This window comes from Pelmatolapia mariae, linkage group LG6 (assembly GCF_036321145.2).
Source record: "Pelmatolapia mariae isolate MD_Pm_ZW linkage group LG6, Pm_UMD_F_2, whole genome shotgun sequence".
Lineage (NCBI taxonomy): Eukaryota > Metazoa > Chordata > Actinopteri > Cichliformes > Cichlidae > Pelmatolapia > Pelmatolapia mariae.
This window is the reverse complement of record NC_086232.1, coordinates 5,035,404-5,047,737: the sequence shown is the minus strand read 5'-3', so window position 1 is coordinate 5,047,737 and position 12,334 is coordinate 5,035,404.

Here is a 12,334-nt window from a genome sequence, read left to right as displayed (position 1 = left end):
TCAGCACATAGCACATGAATCATCACATCTCACAACATAGAAGACATAAGCTTTGAAGGCGTTTGGAGGGGGTGGGGGGGGTGAGTGTAGGTCTGTGTCAGTGTACATGTGTATGTGTGCATGTGTGTGCGTGTTCCATGTTCAACCGAGAGAAAGTGTCCCTTCACCCGGTTAAGCAAAAGTCAACAATCTTCGGTCGACTCGGGTGGCCTTGAAGGAGGGGGAAGAGAGTCACAACACAGTCTTGTTATCTAAAGGAGAATTGTTATTCCCGCCAGTTTTTGCCTTGAGCATCCAGCTGGCACCAGGGGGGCCGCATGAGATGAAGATGGTAGTTGTTTTGGTTAGTGCGAACAAACTGCTTCCAATTTTACAGTTGATCTAATGTCCATCACTGGTCACCAGGTCTCTCAATTCCCATTGTTCTTCTTCAAGATGTTATCCATATTGCAGAGCCATGAGCTTCTCCAAGATCGTATCCATATTGTGTTCTAAAAAACACAGTCTGAGCACTCACAGCCCTGCCCATCGTTTATCATGTCGGCCAGCCTTGTGGGATTTTGAACAGCTGTAGCCGCTTCATGTTCTTCGATAAGCCAGGTCCGAGCCAGCTCCAATCAGCCAGAACTCTGTTATCATGGTTCCGAATTGGTAGATCTCATTCAATGTCCTCCATCGAGAGTGTTGCCAGACACACGACACAACCGACCATCGAGTATCCGGCAGCAAACATCTCTGCAGGACAATCAGGCTCTCCCAAGCCCAGAAGTTGTCAGTTTCGTTAAGGACCAGTTGATCAAATCCATAAATCTTCTTTAGGTTTTTAAAGAAGAATTATGAAGACAGAAACCTAAACAGGAGTGACTTTTGTAGGGTTACTGAAGTTGGGCTAGCTGGTATATAATGATGTGCTACGTGATCGCTAGCGACACAGCTATGTCGTCCGTCACACTGTCACCAAAGTGCTTGCTCATTGGAGCAAGCACTTTGACGCCTTTCTCACCCGTCCGTGCCGTTGGGTGAGAAAGGCGACGTCTCACTGATTCTGATCCGTTGGCGGGTCCGCGCTTTGTGTTTACGTCTTTGTGCAGAATCCGTGTAAAATAAATTTATATTTAAAAATCGATTCCGGATTTTAATGAATCAATATCACCTTATCCAAGCTAGAATCAATTTTAATCGATAAATCGACAATCAAAACCCACCCCTAGTAGCTGCCCACTGCATCACTGAGTGAATGGTTAAATGCAGAGGACTAAGCATTTTCCTAGTCCTCTGGATCTGGGTTTAGGGGGAAAAATATGCAAAAATCCAGAAATCAAGAGAAATCAAGAAATCAAGCATACATTAATGTCTGCTTGAATATAACAAAAAATAATTCAGTTCAGAAACAGAGGCCTCCTTTACTGAAAGAGTTCATTTAATTCTATTTAACAGTAATAGTTGAGATAAAGAACTACTCAGAGGGAAAAAGTGCTTCAAGTGTTACAAAGGCTAGAACTGGATGTTCATTACTGCAGTAAATGAGAGGTCACTACAAACTCTTGATTTTCCTAGGGGTTAGACTAAATTTGCATTGTATCAGTTTTTCAAACTATAAATATTTTTTTTCATTCTCATCATTCATTGAAAATAACTTCTATCCTTGCTTACAGTCAAATTTCTTGTTGCTCTCTGACAGACACTATGGGTATTATGAATAATGGAGTGGCAACATTACTGTCTTTGGAATGGTAAATGGCCTGCATTTGTATAGCGCTTTACTCAGTCCCTAAGGACCCCAAAGTGCTTTACACTACATTCAGTCATTCACCCATTCACACACTGGCTACACTGTGGCTACAATGTAGCCACAGCTGCCCTGGGGCGCACTGACAGAGGCGAGGCTGCCGGACACTGGCGCCACCGGGCCCTCTGACCACCACCAGTAGGCAAACATGGGGTTAGTATCTTGCCCAAGGATATTTGGCAGCCTGGGATTGAACCACCGACCTTCTGATTAGTGGCTGACCTGCTCTGCCACCTGAGCTACAGCCACCCAAGGGGGTTCGAATCCTGGCCAGGGCTTGTGCATCCACTAATGATCCTCAGGCTACCCAAGCCTATCTCGGAACAGGAGTGAGAGATTATAAAAGCCTTACCTAAGCCAGCCAACCCAATAAGCGAGGTTGTATGAAACACATATGTAGAAAGCCAAAAATTGATACTGGCCAATTCAATTCAATTTTACTGCAGTTATACAGCGCCAAATCACAACAACAGTCGCCTCAAGGTGCTTTATATTGTAAGGTAGACCCTACAATGATGCATACAGAGAAAAACCCAACAATCATATGATCCCCTATTATGAGCAAGCACTTTGGTGGCAGTGGAATGGAAAAACTCCCTTTTAACAGGAAGAAACCTCCGGTAGAACCAGGGTCAGGCAGGGGCGGCCATCTGCCGCGACCAGTTGGAGTGAGAGAAGAATTTAAATTTAAATTTTATTTATATAGTGCTAAGTCACAACAACAGTCACCTCAAGGCACTTTATATTGTAAGTTAAAGATAATAGAGAAAAAAACCCCAACAATAAAATAACCCCAGTGGAATGGAAAAACTCCCTTTTAACCCTTTCATGCATAATGGTACCTACAGTGGACAGCTATTCAAAGGCTGTTTTCTTGTATTTGTGTCAGTGCTGATGGCATACTTGCACATAAACCACTACATTGGACATGATGTGTCACTCTATACCCTGCCACCCACTGGAAGTTGAATGTTACGATAGATGCATGACGTGTTTCATTGTAATTATTGTTATTTAAGCCTGTCATGCATGAATTATGATAATCTCAATCAGGATTTTTTATAAGTATTTTTATTCATTGTTTCATGCCTAAAGATGAATAAAAATCCTGATTAAGGCTGTCATAATTCATTCATTCAAAGCTGGAGTTCGAGAGCCAATTGCACAGTGGAAAACAATTGTGTGCACCTGATGGACCCAATATCATGGACGACCAAGCCCGTAAATGGGATGTACCATCAAACAGAGGAACTAGCTGACAACAAGAAATCCTAGCTGTGACTAGAAAAGGCCATCTTAAAGCAAAGCACAGAGGCTCTGATCATCACTCACAACACAAGAACAGGCCCTGAGCACTATAGCAATAGAGGCAGGAATCTACCACAGCTAACAGGACCCAAGGTGTAGACCAGGGATGCCTAGTATGTCGATCATGATCTACCGGTCGATCGCAACGGTAGTGTGGGTAGATTGCATGGCATTAAAAAATTAGATGTCAGCCTATTTATTATCCACGCTCACTATGAAATTTGTCACCTGATTTACATACAGGGCAGCCAGTCTGATATCTGACCTTTTCTGACACGTTGGTAACAACGTATGCGCATAAAGGCACGCCAAGTGCTGCAAAACTCTAGCAAGCTACTGAGTTGCCTAGTTAGCCTCCACTTTATTTCTTCTAAATTCAGGAACAGATATAAAAATGAGTGGGGGCTCTGGACCAAGTAAGAAGGAAGGATATTGCGAACTGCGAGTGTTTCTCACTGCAACTGGACAAGTCTACAGACATGAGTGACACAGCCCAGTTGTGCATTTTTATTCGGATGGTGTTTACCGATATGGCTTCAAAAAAGGAGCTATTAACAGTACTGCCCATGAAAGAACACACGCGAGGAGAGGACATTTTTCTTCAGAAACTTTATTGAGAAAACCCAGCTCCCAGTATACAAATAGGTGTCCATCACCACAGACAAAGGGCCTGCGATGATAGCTCAAATGGATTCATTGCCAGTTGCAGGGAGGACAATGCTTTCCCGGACTTCATAGCTGGACTGGCCATCGGGCATACCGGGCATTTGCCCGGTGGGCCGCTGGCGATTTTTTGTTTTTATGGGCCGATGGATTTTTTTTATTTTTTTTTTTAGGAAAGGTATATATAATGAAAGGTGTTGGATTGGCCAATTGGTCATGATCGACTCTGGGCTGGACCAATTACAGCCGAGGAGGCCGGATGGACCCTCCCCCTTGTTTAGCAATCATTGGCTGTGTCCCAATTCAGGGTATGCACGCTTGAAGTACGCACACTACGCACACTACGCGTACTACGGACGGTGCGTACTATGGTCGTGTCCAAATTCAGTACGGGAAGTGCGGAAGTGAGAGGCTTGTGAAATGGGACGGTCTAGCCTTCGTCGCGCTGTTCAGGTTGCCTAGCAACCATGATACTAACCGCGAGAAACGTGTCATACAGCTTTGTTTGACAGAAATGAAGGAGAAAAAAATGTTCTGTTGGTCCTTCATTTTTGTCATGACATCACTTTGATTAGTTGAGTATCTGAGGCTGAGACCACGGGACTGTAAAACATGATAGTTGGGCTTCATTTCTGTACTGAACAGTCATTTCAAGATTAGTTAGTAAATAACAATCAGCTAATGTTGTTCATGAGACTAAAATCATCTCACTGTGGTAATGTAAATATAATATGGCCAATATTATATGTATTGTCAGAATATTATGGTATATATATATATATATATATATATATATTACAGCAGTGAGCTTGAACTCTGGGTCAAAGATTAAAGTTGCAGTTATTTATATTTCCTATCACCTTAAATCTTCACTCAAAGACAAGTATCTTTGACAGTGTATATATAGATGTATTATATATAAGAGACAAATATTGTTCGTTTAATTTGTTGGCATTATTACATTTGGCTCAATGCTTACATATATGTGTAAAAAGGAAAATGTACGAGCTGTGAAAACTGTTTCTGATAGAATGAAGAGTAGACTGATATATTAAATATTCCTTTATTGGGTGAGAAAATCAGACCATGTCATAACTGCTTTAAGTCATACAGAATAGATATCAGAGCCTTAAACAGGCTGACTTCTGCTAAATGGGTCAAACTGGGCAGAAAGTAAACAAACACATAACATCCTTATAGAATATGATGTAACACTATAGATCAACTTACCTCAGAATATATAAAGCATATAAACAATTACAGCAATATGATGCAACAAACACAGCAGTACTACTAATCCAAAATACTCAAAGCTTCATAGAACTGAAACAAACATTTATTTTTAGCTCCATTCTGCTGCTGATACATACTTTAGGTTTCTGAATATTAAACTTGTTGCTGCCTTTCATAGTGTGTAACTTGAAGGCCCTGAGTACTTTCTCCCACACTGAAAACACTGGAATGATAACATTATTTGAACATTACCTAATAAGACTGATTCAGGACAGACAATTAGTTTTTTTAAAAATTTCCTAGCAGTCCTTCACAAACAGGGAACAGTCTGTCTATTCTCTCCATCTGTCAGCTGCTGCTGGCTCTTCCTCCTCCTCTTCCTCACACACTGCTGAGTTTGTCCTGGTGGATCATCAGGGGTGCAAAGCCTCACAGATGATGTGCAGCAGTGGGTCCCTCAGTCTGTCCTCACTCTGGACACTTGCAGTTGTCACACATGGAAATCAAATGTGTGACAAGCTGCAGGATTCAAACACAAGTGTAACTTATAAATACATGATCATACTTTTATTCCACAATCAGAGAGAAAGAAACAGAGAGAGAGTGCAGGACAGACAGACAGGTGACAGTCTCAGGTGTATACACTGCTACAAAACAGCACAAGAGAAGGAGGATTTAGTGTTTGTGTTATTACGAGTGCTAAACAAGAAGAGTTCCCAGATGGTACAGTGGACACATGTGTGACTGCTGTGATTAAAGCATCTTTCTTTCAGCTTAACGAGTGAACCGTCAGCTCGTTCAAACACACGTTAAAGTCCGTTTGGCTCGACACCACCGAACAGAGGCAGCAATATAACATAGCAAACATTAACAGTGCAGTGAATCCTGCTTGTGCCGTGATATTCAGGACTGCAAACCGAGCAGCATCACTGACTTTCAGCTTGTTGTGTTTGTGGATATATGACTGACTTTAATTATCCATGAAATCATCACATTCTCTGTCAGATTAAGGTCGACTATATATATAGGAGAAAAGGCTTTAAAACCAAGTGAAAGTGCAAACATCACTAATGTCACATAACTTTGCCGACATGTGGCCAACAGTAATGTTTTCATGTTCTTCATTATTAAACATTCGCACATAAATAAGTGACATAATATTCAGTACTTACTTTTGCCAGTTCACTCTTCAGCCGCTCCCTTCTGCCGTATTTTGCGGCAAAATTATCCACACCCACCGCTGCGCTATGAATTGTGGGATATCAAATCAAATCAAATCAAATCACTTTTATTGTCACATCACATGTGCAGGTACACTGGTACAGTACATGTGAGTGAAATTCTTGTGTGCGAGCTTCACAAGCAACAGAGTTGTGCAAAATACAATAATGTAAAACAAGCAAAATATAAAAATGGCTAATCTAAAAAGTAATAAATATATGTATAATATGTAAAGGTATATACATTACTGAATGTGTATACTAAATATGTTTTTCTACGTGTGTGTGTTTGAGTGTGTATATAGTATGTATATACATGTTTTACAAATGAAATAAAGTAAACAATAAAATAAGATATATAAAATATACAGAGGTTGGTATGTGCAAAACAGTGGTATTTATATACAGTATGGAGTGCATAATGTTGAAGTTCCAGTAGTGAGGGTGAGGTGTCTATGAAGTGTTCAGCAGTCTGATGGCCTGATGGAAAAAGCTGTCTCTCAGTCTGCTGGTACGGGACTGGATGCTGCAGAACCTCCTTCCTGATGGAAGTAGTCTGAACAGTTTATGGCTGGGGTGACTGGAGTCCTTGATGATCCTCCCCGCTTTCCTCAGGCACCGCTTCCTGTAGATGTCTTGGAGGGAGGGAAGCTCACCTCCAATTATCCGTTCAGCACACCGCACTACTCTCTGGAGAGCTTTGCGGTTGTGAGCGGTGCTGTTGCCGTACCAGGTGGTGATGCATCCAGTGAGGATGCTCTCAATGGCACAGCGATAGAAGGTCCTGAGGATGCGGGGGCTCATGCCGAATCTTTTCAGTCTCCTGAGAAAGAAGAGGCGCTGCTGCGCCTTCTTCACTGTTTTGTTTATGTGTACTGACCACGTAAGATCCTCAGCCAGATGTACACCAAGGAAGCGGAAGCTGCTCACTCTCTCCACAGCGGCGCCGTTGATGGTGATGGGGGTGTGTACTCCTCTGCACCTCCGGAAGTCCACTATCAACTCCTTTGTCTTTGCGACGTTGAGGGTGAGATGGTTGTCTTGACACCAGTGGGTCAGGGCGCTGACCTCCTCCCTGTAGGCCGTCTCATCACCGTTGGTAATAAGACCCACCACTGTAGTGTCGTCCGCAAACTTCACAATGATGTTGGAGTTTCTAGTGGCCGTGCAGTCGTAGGTGTAGAGTGAGTACAGGAGAGGGCTCAGTACACATCCCTGTGGAGCACCAGTGTTCAGTGTGATGGGGGATGAGGTGGTGCTGCCCAGCCTGACCACTTGGCGTCTGTCAGACAGGAAGTTAAGGATCCAGCTGCCGAGGGAGCTGCTCAGTCCTAGATCCTGCAGTTTCCTGTCCAGCTTCGAGGGAACGATGGTGTTGAATGCTGAGCTGTAATCTACAAACAGCATTCTCACATACGTGTCTCTCTTCTCCAGGTGTGACAGGGCAGCATGGAGTGTCAGGGCTATGGCATCATCAGTGGACCTGTTGTGGCGGTATGCGAACTGGATATATGGGACCACGAAGCGTGCACCGGACCACGCTTGATATTTGGGGAAATCGACGGCGCATTTGGAGTATGCATTTGAAGTACACTTTGAATTGGGACAGCCGTCGTCGCGTGGCAGTGACGTATTCGCACTTGAAATGCGTACTTCAAGCGTGCATACCCTGAATTGGGACACAGCCTTATAGACGAACTAAAGAAAATGGAGAACAAAAAAGGAAAGGAGGTTGTCAGAAGATAATTATGTTTTGATCAGTTACATGAAATGTATTCTTTATATTTATCAGTGAAGCATATTTCTACATGACTTTTCACCTAGTAACTTGTGTGCTGAACTTCTGCAGATACTAACCGCATCCTGTTGTTTTTAACACTTAGATGTAGAGAAGACCAAGCTCAGCTCTTTTACGAGAACATACAGATGTAGAAAAGGGAAAGTCCCGCTACTGGAGTGACGTTGTTATATTTGTACCACACACACACACACACACACACACACACACACACACACACACACACACAGACACAGACTTGTATAAATAAAGAACGCAGGCAGTGATGAGACGCAGGTCGTGCGTCCATGGCTGCCCTCGCGAGTAAAAATGGCACTGCAGTGTTTGTGTGTTTTCTAACTCAGACGTCTCAGCTGAAGAACGGCAGGGTGATTTAAAGAAATCCCCTGTCATTTAAATTGGTCCTTCGAGCCTAGAGATGGAAACACCAGACACGTTTCTGTGACTCCAATAAGGTCTGATTGCTGCATCCTGACGTCGTGGGAAAGCCAGAACCGAAGTCTGTCGACAGCCCTCTCCAGGTAGAGGTGAAAGCCCTGGGCGTATTCGTATCCAGGCCGGGCCTGGTCCACGACGTTGGGGTCCAGCCAGATGACCTGAACAGCCAGCAAAAGACGACTGAGGGTGAGAAAACACTTTTTAGGTCTAACCCGCCGCAAGGGTTTGAAAAGAGAAGCGCATAGGTCTTATCCGCCGCAAGGATTAATAGCGCATTAGGCTGACCCACTGCACGGGTGCACAAAAGAGAAGCGCATAGGTCTTATCCGCCGCAAGGATTAATAGCGCATTAGGCTGACCCACTGCACGGGTGCACAAAAGTTAAAACTGGCCTGGTCCGCCGCAAGGACCCGCGCGCGTAAAGAAACAAGAGTGAATATATGTGTTTTGTGTATGTCATTTTTCTGTCTGTTGGAGGTAAACTAATTTTACAGCACAATACGCTGCTGAGTTGCTTCCAGTTGTTATTGTTGTTTTATTTGCTGTAAGACGCTGAAGTACTGGTGACAAAGGAAAAGTAGGTTGGGCTCCGTCCGGTAAAACTGACACCGTTCCGCGGAAGTAGTCCCGGAGTAGAAGGGCGTGTCAGCAACCACTCCTGAGTCTCATACCAGAGAAAGCTCTGCAGTTGTGTTGTACCAATGGGGAATCAGCCCAAGAAAACTCACTGCTGACGAGCAGTGGCTAGAAAACAATTGTCCAGGCGCCGGACAAATTAGTGCTTGTAGATGGAGAAATTCCAAAAAAAAAAAAAAGTCCCAGTTGGGAAGGGAAATGCAGCCCCTCAACACTTACACAGTTGAAAGAAGCTCTTTTGCAAGAAATAGCAGAAACAAAAAACTTAAAAAAGAAAGGAAAACTCTTGCAAGAATCACAATATTTCCAGGCCTGGAAAGAAGAAGCAGCTAGACGAGAATGGAGAATAAACAAGCAAAATTAACACCTGATGAGAAATGTTTAGAAAAACAACAAACCAGATCAGGCCTAATTCAAGAGAAAGACAGAGGAATGCTTAGTGGAACAGCAAGAGGTAGAGGTAGGCCTATACACACACCAAAAAATAGCTTTAAAACTGCATGCTGGAGATGTGGAAAAGAGGGACATTTTGTACGTGACTGTAAGAAACAAAGAAGCAGTTCAGACTAGGAAGTACTTAATAATCCCTGGTTAAATTAAAGATTGGAAATCAAAGTAGAAGTTTAAAAAGGGTTGGATACAGACCCAACTGAATATATATATATAAATACTCTTAGGAATAAAGTGGAATAAACAAAAGTTTAAATCAAATTAGAGCTTATCTCTACTATATTCAAACTAATAATAGGAAGCATAGCAACCTGTGAATTGGCATTACCAAATGAAACAAAATTGGTTAAATAACCATGCCCAGAATGAATAGAATGAATGAAAGTAGATAATTCACACGAAAACATTTTAAAATAAAATAGAGAGATGCATAAGGTATATTAAGGCTGCGTCATTGTTCAGCCAAGGACAGAGTGTGAGAAGGTAGATGTCTCCAGCTTGGGAGGGGGTGAAACTGCAGATCACCCCCAAGCCCTGGATGGACACATAATAAAATATAAAATAATAATTTGTGTATATTAGTAGTATAGTAGTATATTCTAATGTACTAATAAATATTGTAATGTACTATTGCTGTTATAAAACCAAAAAATAACATTAATAATATTAATATTAAATAATAAGAGGCACCTCAGTCAGTTATGATGTGAGGTGGATAATTGTTAAAAGTAGTCTGATTCAAGCTTAAGGTTTGCTCAAACTCAGTACAATGATATATGAGATGAAGAAAATAGGGAAAACACCTAATCTAATCAAGTGCATAGAGACACTTGACCTGCTTGTAAACCTGTCATCCTGGATGAGACTTTGTTGTGATGAAGAGCAATCCTATACTAACAACTAATAAGCCAAACCCGGTATACAACAGCTAAAGCTACAGGTTTGAGAAGCAGAAATAAATATGTGGACACTACAAAGCTGTTGAGCAAGTTACACATTTTTTATTTTTATTTGTTTTTTAGACTAGAAGATGCATGTCTGTGAGCTCAGTTTTTTCTCATACTTCTGCTTTGTTTCTGGAAGCAGCTTTTTCTTTTTCTTTTTGCGTCCTGACTCGTGTGTAAAGCCTTAATGACATCGGCAATTTGTTTTTGTTTTTGTTTGTTTGTTTTGTTGGTTTGAAAAATAACTTTGTGATCATACTTGTGGATCACAGTGACACATAATGATTAGGCATATGACTTACTAATGCCTAGTTTTAGAGCTGTGAGCTATGAGCTGTAAGCAATGCAAAGTTTTTTCCTAAGTTAAAAGTTTGAAATATGTAAGATGTGTGAGTTCTTTGGAAAAAAATAGAAATTACCTAAATGCCTTAAGTCAAAATGGAGTCTTGCATCTACAAAGAAAAGAAATCAGAGGAAGCATTCAGTAACTTGAAAATAGCCTTTCTACTTACATGTAGATGGAGGTGCAGGTTACATAAAAGCAGTTTTAACACAGGCATTTGGTGAAAAACAACGTCCGCTTGCATTTTACTCCTGCAAATTAGATAAATAAGCAAATTTGTTCGACAAAGAGTTGGATTAGTCTGCAAAAACTAACTAATGCAAAAACAGGAAATATGTGTGCCTGTGGTGTGTCTGTGACAGGAAAGCGTGTGTGTAACAGGAACTACATGCCCATAAAAGGAGCTGTCTGTGTCTAAGAAGCAGACAGAGGGACGCACAGAAAGTCAGTATGTTTTTTTTAGCAGTGCATCGTTTTGCATTTGGCAGCATAGATTAAATCTACTGGAAACCCAGTACAACATGGAGATATTCTAAAGACACAATTAGAAGACACTATTAGAAGTGATTACATTGCCAAAACAGTTAGCATTGTGTAAATGTGCTGCACATCAGAAAGATAAATCAGAAATAACTAAAGGTAACAACTTTGCAGATCAAGCAGCTAAGTTAGCCGAACAACAAACTGTAGACACATTAATGTCTGCATCCATTATGCAAATATGAACAAAGAGCAGCGCCGACTACAGAACAGGAGAAATGGTTAAAGTGTGGAGCACAACTATAATATGATTTGATGTTGTGAAGGTAAACCGATACTCCCCAAGTCCCTGTGCAGAACAGCAGCATTAGTGACACATGGGGTGACCCATGTGTCCTCAGGGCGGATAGTCCAGGTCCTTAATACACACTTTTATACTCTAGTGATTATAGATTTATTCACAAAATGGCCAGAGATTTATCTAGTGTAAAAAGCAGATGCAATCTCAGTTGCAAAAAGTGACCCTTAGAAAAATCTGTCGGAGAGACAGCTCTGGCAAAACTACTAGAAAATAAGGATATTGTTTTGAACAATAAACTGCCGTAAGACTCTCCAGTCTCTTGCAGGTTGAAACCAAGTGCTATTGACAACACCCATAGCCTGTAAAATTGCAGAGAGACCATCTTGGGTACATCAGAGCCACTGCAAAAAGGTTGAGGTCCCGGAAAGCCCAGACACCAAGGAGGAAGCGCCTATGCCTGGTTGTTTCGGGGGTGAGGGTGGTAAGTGCGATTCTTGGGCCCCCGTGGGGTAAGCCCGCACTCCGCTCTCTATCCGATCAACTTTAGGCAGCCAGGTGTAGGTGTGAAGGGGAACCCTGGTGGTTACCTCGACTACAAGGCTCACCCTTACAGGACCCCGGCTGATGCCAACAGCAGCCGAGCCACGAGGCAGAAAGAGAAGATGGACGTACGACAACTTATACCTAATGGACATGACACAAGATCACATCCATCTATGGATGAAAAATGC